Genomic DNA, 10,094 nt, shown 5'->3' with positions numbered 1-10,094 from the left:
GGTCTTTCCCTCCCAGGAGGAAGAGGACATAAAACAACCAGTTCTCAATTGACCCTGGTGATAGCTGATGCCAATGTTCTATGTTCCAAGTTACAGAGAGGGACAGTGAGGTACAAAGACCAGGAAAGGGCCAACATTAAGTCATATAGAACCAAACGGGAATCCTGCAATCTAAAGGCACCAGTTGATGGTTTCATCCGCTTAACTAGTACTTCCTAACCACAAATCTGGGAAAGTGTTAGCATATATGGACTAAGAACTTGAACTCTAGAGTTACACAGATCTGCATGTGTATCCAATTCTGTCCCTATTAGCTATGGGGCTTTGGACAAATTCCTTACCTTCTCTGAGCCTCAGTTTCCTCATCTATAAAATGGGAATAATAATAGTATCTACCTTATAGAATAGACTATTGCCTGGCACATAGGGAAGCAATCCATGTATATTAGATATTATTATTACCAACTCCATCTTGAACAGGACTGGATGTCTCCTTTCTGCAGTCTCTCAGGTGGTGACTATACCCTGGCTCTGTTCTTAGCTTTGGGCTTTGAGGCTTAGTGGTTTAGTAGTGGCTTCTGGCTTTCAAGTCCAGCCTAACCTTCTAGTTTTACCCTGCTGAGCCAGCAGGAAGTCAGTGGGGTTGGAAAGAACCTACTGAGGTACGTGAGGAGAGGGTAAGTAAGCTCCCACTGCCCTCTTACTTCCCGTCCTGTCCTCACTCTAATGGGATGAGAGTTGTGTGGTTCCCAGTAGGCAAATGCTTCATAAATGACAGTATTAAAACTTGCTGCCCATTGGTATAAACTGGCTTCTGGACTTCTCAGCAAGCACCCACAGGCTTTCAATGAAATGCCATGCTCGGGGGAGGTGTCGGTCCCAGAAATGGAGGAACAAAAAGACGGCAGATTCTGGCCAGCCTCCCTAAGGGGCGTGAGAAGTCCAAGAATGGCAAAAAATCACTTTCCAGTTCATTACTCCATGGCTTCAGATTTTGTCTAGAGAGTGGCAAGGAAGCAGGATAGAGAAGAAGTAAGAGCAAGCGGGGGAGGCAAGGAAAGTGGAAAGATGTGGAAAGGAAGCTTAGCAAGAAAAGACAATCTGCCAGAGCTGAAGGCCAGAGATAAAAGCAGAAAGAGGGAGCGAAAGGATGAGAGAGAGGAGATTAAAGAGAGATTCAGGAAACTGAACAGCTAGATGCCCTAATCATCAACCCCTCTCCCACATGCAGCTTCCATCCAGTTCCTTGTTTGGGAGCAGGGGCTTTCCTTTGCAGACCCAGTGCTCTGAGCCTGTGACCCCTTCCCTGCCCACCTTCTCCCCAATCTCAGACTGAAAACTTGACTCATCACTGGGGTCAGCCATCCCTCTGCTGTGGGTCGGGAAGGTAGTGGGAACTTGTGTCTGCAGCCAGGTCACGGCTCAAATGGAAAGCAGCATGTGGTCCAGTTTCATAAAAGAACTTCCTCCTCCCCCCACCCCACCTCCAAGCCATTTTGCCCAAGTCCTGGCTCTCGTTACCCTCCCGGGTTGTGAAATGGGGTAGTGTGGTGTGGACGGATGAAGCGGCAGATCTTACCTGTTGTATGGTTTTTTTTGTGTTCTCTCTCTCTCCTTCTCTTTCTCTTTCTCCTTCCTCTCTGCTCCTCTCAACAGTCGGAAAAACTTCTACTTTTTTACATTCCTAGAACGAGTGGCTCCTGGTCTGTCCGGGCCTCCGGGATTCTGTTAACACTGCCCAGATGTTAGGACATCAGCATCTGCCAAAAGTTTCCTTAAAGCTATATTATCCCCAAAGTTATAGCTGTTCCTCCCTCAGAAGAGTTTTAGAGAGGTGGGGGGAGAAGGAACTCAAGGATGAGAGGAGCTCAATCCGTCTGCTGCAGAGCAGAGGAAAGTGTGAATGGTGCTGGCCCCAAGCCTATGAGTATAGTAATGACTAACAGGCTGGCTAAAGGGCTTCCAGAGATGTGGTGCACTGAAGAACACTTTTTTTTTAAAATGACTCAGCATGACCTCAGGATTGAATGAAAAGGAATTCCACAAACTCCTAGGAGAGGGGAAGAGTGGAGCTGATTTTGACATTCCCTGCAGATTTCCCCTGTAATTCCTTAGTACTCTCCATCCCCAAGTTTCCCTGCCATCCCTATGTACAGGGTCAGATCCACTTTGAAACCCTCTCTGATGACCTAACTCCTATGGACTTCAGTTTCTGATAAGATTATGTTGCTGACAAAAAATACCATGCACTTCTAGCCTGCAGAATCAAAACTGATTTCCTGTAATAAGAGTGGAGACAAAGCATGCTTAGAGAAGCTTTAGGGGGAGGTTGTTTAAGCCAATTGAGATGATCTATCTCTGCATGGCAAGGTTATAGCCATTGCTAAGCTGTTTCCCAATGATCTCTTATGGAGGGCTGTGTTTCTCCTCACTAAGCAAGCTTTGTTCATTTTAGTATATGATAATGAGACTGTTCTACCACAGTGCAGAACAGCTCCTGATACTTTCCCTCCCCTTAGAGTTTAATTTCCATCCTTTTAAATGCATTTTCCTGGAAGAATTTTTTTTAGCTGTTGTAGAAATGATTTCTTCCTTGTGTGTGTAAGCAAACTGGTAACCCCTTCTCAGTCATGAAGGGAAGAATTGTGTTTACAATAATAAAAAGTTCAGTAGCAAGCCCATTTCATTTCCCATCCACCGATCAAAAATATGTAATGAGTGTTAATCATGTGTTCAACAGTGTGATCATTGTATAAAGAAAGCAAAGACATGGTCTTGGCCTCATTCATTTAATAAGTTTATCAAACATCTACTGTGTTAAGGATGGTGGACAAAATCCCTGACATCCTAATCCATAATTAATTAAACAAATATTTGTTGAGCGTCTATTATGTGCCACACACTCTTCGAGGTATCAATACCTGATAGACATCAATGTGTAAAATGGAGATAATCTTGCCCTCATGGATTGGAGGAGACACACATTCAACAAAAATGTTCTTTTTTTTTAACAACTTTATTAGAGTATAGTTGCTTTACATTGTTGTGTTAGTTTCTGCTGTATAGCAAAGTGAATCAGCTATATGTATACTTATATCCCCATATCCCCTCCCTCTTGTGTCTCCCTCCCACCCTCCCTAGCCCACCCCTCTAGGTGGTCACAAAGCACCGAGCTGCTCTCCCTGTGCTATGTGGCTGCTTCCCACTAGCTATCTATTTTACATTTGGTAGTGTAAAATACCAAATGTAAAAATAGAGAGTCAATGCCACTCTCTCACTTCATCCCAGCTTGCCCTTCCCCTTCCCCGTGTCCTCAAGTCTATTCTCTACATCTGCGTCTCTATTCCTGTCCTGCCTCTAGGTTCTTCAGAGACATTTTTTTCTTTTTAGATTTCATATATATGTGTTAGCATATGGTATTTTTCTCTTTCTGACTTACTTCACTCTGTATAACAGATTCTAGATCCATCCACCTCACTACAAGTAACTCAATTTCATTTCTTTTTATGGATGAGTAATACTCCATTGTATATATGTGCCACATCTTCTTTATCCATTCATCTGTCGATGGACACTTAGGTTGCTTCCATATCCTGGCTATTGTAAATAGAGCTGCAATGAGCACTGTGGTACATGACTCCTTTTGAATTATGGTTTTCTCAGGGTATATGCCCAGTAGTGGGATTGCTGGGTCGTATGGTAGTTATATTTGTAGTTTTTTAAGGAAATTCCATACTGTTTTCCATAGTGGCTGTAACAAAAATGTTCTTAACTGCAATTGTGTGTGTTTAGTGGACCAACCTTCATTGGACATCTATTATAAGCTGAGAACCGGAGGACAGTGATGAGTAAAAACTGTGTGATTCTTGATCTTATGGAGTTTACTCTCTAGCTCCCAGAGGGTTTATGTTTACTACGGGAGAGAAGGGGGACACAAACAATTAGAAAATTGTACAACACCATATAAATTTCCAAAAGCTATGGAATACACTGTGAGGTCTCTGTGGGAAGACATGGGCTGTGGTCTGCTCTCAGGCAAGGGAAATGACATGTACAAGGGCTCATTGTTAGCTCAGAGGGGAGATGGGTTCAGGGGAGCAGTAGGAAACAAAGTTGAATAAATACAGTAGGGCCAGATTGTGAGGCCCTTGAAATCAGATATAGGAGTTTACATTAAACTTATGTGTTAGGAAATAGTGAATCTATTAAATGAGTGTGTGTGTGTGTGTGTGTGTGTGTGACAGAGAGAGAAAGAGAGAAAGAGAGAGAGAGAGAAAGAGAGACAGAGAGATGGAGAGAGAGGAGAGAGAGCTAGTGAATGAGCAGAGGAATAAATTCTACCAGGGTTGTTTTCTTTCTAAAAAATCCCTTCACTGGCTCCCTCTTGGCAAAGAGTATAGTCGCAGCTCTTAGCAGGGCACACCGTACCCCGCACAAGCAAACCTCACTTATGTCCTCAGCCTAGTTTTAAACATTCACCCCATGACTCCTCATTCTGGACACACTGAACCTCTTGCTCTTCCTTTCACACTGTGGTAGCTTGGAGCAGATATATTTACTCTACCCTGTAACCCTTTCCCTTCTTTCCTGGGCTGTTGAGACCATATCCATCACTGCTGCTGAGAAGCTTCCCTCAGCCCACCCCAGCCAGAACTGGTTTACTTCACCTTCCTTTCTATCATATCACTTTGTACATGTCTCAATTACAGGATTTATCACACTTATTGTCACTGTTGATATATGACAATCTCTGTCCCCTATTCTACTAGTCTGTTCATCTCAGTCTCATCTCTGTCCCCTACTAGCCTGTGAGTGGGACCACAGTTTAGTCTTCTTCATACCCCCAGCACCAAACACAGAGGCCAGCACATGCTAAGGTGAGGATGCTGCATAAGGCCTCATGTCCCACTTAGGGCTGGAAGGAGCAGGGCAGAGGGTTGGCAGAGAGAGATTAAAGAAGAAAATGAAGGAGAGATTATGGAAATCATAGGGAGATCAAAGTAAGGGGATAAATGAGACAAGAGGGGCAGCATTTGTATGAAACACTGGGATGGGTAATATGAAGACCTTGCTCAAAACAGGTGGGGTCAATTTAAAAAACCAACATTTCTTCAGCACCTACTATGTGTGGGTAACACTATGTTAGACACTGTGGGGATATAAAGTTAAACAAAACACCTTTCCCTATGATTTGGTTGGGAAGATAAGACAAAGACTGGCAACATTCATGCATACAAAGTTTTAAGATTCTTAAAGTTCAGTATCATTTTCAACTTCAAGACTTTTAATATGAAGCCCCTCAGCAGTCAATAAGATATTGTTTTAAGAAATATTAGATATGGAAACTGACTTGCCTAGTTGAGATCTCAGCAAAGCTCAACAAGCCTAGACTTGAAACAATTTTCTTAGAAAGTGGACTAAGACAAATTGACATGGAAATGTAAATTTTAATACCATTTAGGAGTATTTCTCATTTCTCTGTGTCTCAAACAGTATATTATGAGCCTTTTGGAAAGAGGAAAGATCAAGGCTGGAAAGGGAAGAAAGGATTCATAGAGAATCCGAAAAGACAAGAGGAATAAAAAGATATTCCTATTCAGGAAACTAATTTTTAAAACTATACCTATGAATTATCTGTTTAAATGATGATGTTTAAATTATGTGCTTAAATGATGTTTATCTGATGGCTGTAATGTAAAATATGACACTTTAAGAAAATAAGTAGGGCTTCCCTGGTGGCGCAGTGGTTAAGAATCTGCCTGCCAATGCAGGGGACACGGGTTCGAGCCCTGGTCTGGGAAGATCCCACATGCTGCAGAGCAACTAGCCCTGTGAGCCACAATTACTGAGCCTGTGTGTCTGGAGCCTGTGCTCCACAACAAGAGAGGCCGCAATAGTGAGAGGCCCGCGCACCGCGATGAAGAGTGGACCCCGCTCGCCACAACTAGAGAAAGCCCTCGCACAGAAACGAAGAGCCAACACAGCCATAAATAAATTAAAGGCAAAATTCCTTTTAAAAAAAAAAGAAAATAAGTAGAAGGTGCTTTAAGATTTTACGATAGGCACTTAGCCAAAGGTAATTGGAGGGATTCTAGAAAAGGTATTAGAAAATGAAAATGGTAAGATCATTATGTGAATAAGAGATAAGATGCATTCTGTGCAAAATGCCTAATGTCTTTTTACTGGTGCCTAAGACAAGCAGTAGTAATGTCCCAAGACATTATCGACTTAATTTTTCTGGTTTATGTCAGTGCGACACTGGGATGGCTTAGACATTTAGTTTTTAATTTCATTTAACTTAATCAAACCTTGAGTGACTACTAAGTGGTTAGCCTCAGAGACCAGCTATGACCAATGAGCTGAACAGGGGTTGGCTGAGCACCAAAGGAGCTCATCAACTGAGCATTGCGTCCTAGGGTTCTGGAGAGTATAAAAGGGGGCGCAGTAGTTTCTGAACAACAGGATGTAAGACAAGTAAGTAGAGAAAAAGCAGGTACTGAAAGCAGGTACTGTAGTAATGGACTAAGGGTATGAGTTAACATGAGTAGTCAGAGTATAAGCACTGATGTTAAAGAAAAAGGTATGTGTGTGGGCTGGGGTGGGGGGTTGGGGGGAGGATGCTTTCATTGAGTTGGGGTTGAGCTGAACCTTAAGTTGGGGGGCAGGAATTTTGAGTTGGGAGAGTGGGAAGTGAGTAGGGAACAGATCTTATTTATTGGGGAAGATAATCATACTGGCTTATTGTAGAAAAGAAAATTCACTTTGGAAAAGCTGTAGGAAATAAGTTGATACATGTGCTGGGGGAGGCATCATTTAAATGCCAAAGAAAAACATTTAAATCTAATCTTGAAAGTTACAGGAAGTTAATAGGGAAGGGACACAAATCTATACTAAATATTGAATGTAAAACAAGCAGCAACAATACTTAAGAAAGGTATCTTCCCTTTTTCCTACATTTTCGGCATCAAACATGTTCTTGTGCTCAGAAAAGAGGGAGAAATTAAGAGGGTGAACCAGAAGAACTGTTGAACTCTCTACCACTCTGGGATGCACAGGATTACCTCCTAGGTGATTGGGCTATTGAGTGAAGGCAAAAGTAAAATTCAACAAAACACCCCAAGTATGAAGCAGAATTGGGGAAACCATTGAGGTTCTTGCACTTCAGGGGCTCCAAAGAGCCCTTGTTTGTGTTTAAATGTACAATGGCAGCCATGTCTCATCACAGAGTCGGCCCCATTTCTGATGAGGGAAACAGAAGTTGCCAGGGCTTAGTCCTAGGCAAGTTACTTAGCCTCTTTGAACCTGTCTCCTCATCTGTAAAATGTGGGCAGTGGTAGTCCTCACCTCACAATAAGGGCTTTTGTAATGTAAGCATGAGGCAACGCTTGTTGATTGCTTAGCAACGGTGGTTGGTACATAGTCAATGCTCAATATTGCAGTCATTATTAATACTTTAAAGAATAATCTTATAAGCTAGAGAATTACTTGTTACATTGCCTAGATGGGATGAGATGCCCCTTTGTCTGGGTTTGGACCCAGACCCAGGCCTAAATTTGAACTAAACTGAACTTCTGGGTTTGGTGGCATGGCAACGGGGCGGGGTGGGGGCGAGTAGCAGGGTGGGAGGCTCTGGAGCAAGGTGTTGTGGCCATAGGAATATTAAATTCCATGTCAGCTTTCGGTTTAATTTGGCACCGACTGTTATTCAAACAAAGCAGCGTTGTGAGTGGCAGAGGAAGGGAGAGGAGGAAAATCAACACATTCTTGGAAATAAGATGTGGCTTTTGCTTTGACTATTTTGTTTTTTCTTCAGCCACAGAAGTATTTATTTGCTTTCAGGCTCACAATGAAAATCCCTTTCAGGACATGGTACAAACCTAAGCTTCAGATAAAACTTCCATTTAAGATGACAAGAATTTAGCAAGACTTCCCTTGATACTTTTTTGTTTTAATATGAGAACCCCTCAGATAGTGCTATGTAGTTTAGGGAGACAGCTTTAATTATACTTAGAGCCCCCCTCAACCTCATTTCCTGTAGCTATGGCATATGTGGTACTTTAAAAGTTGATGTCTGCTTTATGCCTGATGACCTTGGCTTAGTGTTTACAAGATGTATAGTTGTATCATTTACCCATTCTCTCCAAGCATTTATGTGTTAGGCTTTTCTAATTTTAGGATAAGATTTTAGTATAAAGTGTGGCAGTGCAATAATTCTCCAGTAGTTGCTCTCTTGGACCTCAGACATCTGGCATGGTGCTATAGGAGCTGGTCCTAGGTCAATATTTGAAGCACAGGGAAGCTCTGTGTGACCAAGTTAATGGAACTTTCCTGTTTTCTGGTTCTGTGGTATATGTTTAAAGCAAGGTGTTTTTTTTTTTTTTTTTTTTTTTTTTTTTTTTTTTTTTTGCGGTACGCGGGTCTCTCACTGCTGTGGCCTCTCCCGTTGCGGAGCACAGGCTCCGGACGCGCAGGCTCAGCGGCCATGGCTCACGGGCCCAGCCGCTCCGCGGCATGTGGGATCTTCCCGGACCGGGGCACGAACCCGTGTCCCCTGCATGGGCAGGCGGACTCTCTATCACTGCGCCACCAGGGAAGCCCTAAAGCAAGGTTTTGAGCAAAAAGTTTAGGTGTCCATCTCTTCTTCACTAATGCAGGACTTATTGTCATAGCAATACAGTAAATGTCCATTTGTAATGTTAAGTTTGTGTCAATGATGTTGTAAATTGGTTGGTTAGGAAACTGATACTGTCTTCTAATCCCACGCCTCTAGAAATAACACACACACACACACACACACACACACACACACACACACACACACACGACACAGTTTCTTCCCTCAAAGAGCTTATACTTTAGTTGAGAAACCAGACCTTAATAGATTAAAAAAAAAATCCCTCTCCTGAGGTTTCCAGTATTTAGGAGACCGTGAAGAGGGCTGTTTTTTTTTTTTTTTTCATTCCACTTTATCCCAAAGTCTGACTTCGGGCTGCCTGTGGACATAAGGGACTGGAAACTTTCTGGTGATTCATTCTCATCCTGTTAACAGTTTAAGTCCTTAGGAACACATGGTCTCAAGTTCTAGGAAGATCTAAACAATTGGGAGAATTTCTTGGGGATAAGCAGACACCAAATACCATATACAGCTTGTATAATAGGGGAGATGATTGCAAAGCACAGTTATCTCTAGTTTTGGCTTTGCTATTAGTTGTGTAACCTATGATTTCAGCCTCTTTGTGATCAGCTGGTTCTTGATCTGACAAATCAGAAGGCTGGAATAATACAGTGCCTTTCAGTTTTAACATTTAAAAGGGGGTCACATTTACCTTGTATTCTCTGTAGTGCCTTCCCTTTTTGAAGTTTGTAGCTAATAGCTGAACTTACATTTCAGGATTAAATACTTTAAAACACTTTTCCTCAACTCCCAAGTTACTCAGAGAATAAGGGAGGAGAGGGATAAAGGAGCTTGGCAAATTCTTGTAGAGAAATTCTAAAATTCATTATCTTTCATACCTACCTTTGGAATTCGTACAAGTGATTATTTCTTATTATTCTTATGCCCCCTCCCCACCTCATAAAACAATGTTCAAAAATCGAAAAGCACAAAACAGGAGAAAGAAATCAGCGTAATTCTACCATTCAGGTAAATTGCACTTTTCCTTTCGGTTTTTATCTAAAAACATGTGACTAGACGTATCGCTCTGCGATCTGCTTTTGTTTCTCTTTGGAAATATATATCTTGAGAGTATTTTGCTATGTCATAAAATATTCTTAGGTCACTTTTAACCTCTTTCCATTTCTGTTTCTCCTTCTAGGGCTCCAGGGGCCGGCGAGGCCGAATCTCAGAGCGCTGCTGGTGCTGCTGGTGCTAGAAACAATATGATAGTCATAAGGTCAGGGGGAGGGGTGGCGGGCGGGAAAGATTCCTTGAGCGAAAAAATGAAGCAAGCTCCCCTTTGAAGATCTAAGAAATTTCCGACACTAGAACCTTTTGTGTAGAGTTTTCGGCAACCTTCGGCAGGGGGCGCTCGGAAATTGCCGTCACTTTCCGGACAGCCTCCCGGACCTTGCCCTCTAGAAAACTGTACAGTGTT

Source organism: Leucopleurus acutus (assembly GCF_964270905.1).
Source record: "Leucopleurus acutus genome assembly, chromosome: X".
Classification (NCBI taxonomy): domain Eukaryota; kingdom Metazoa; phylum Chordata; class Mammalia; order Artiodactyla; family Delphinidae; genus Leucopleurus; species Leucopleurus acutus.
The sequence above is the reverse complement of the archived record's forward strand: the minus strand, read 5'-3'. Positions refer to the sequence as shown.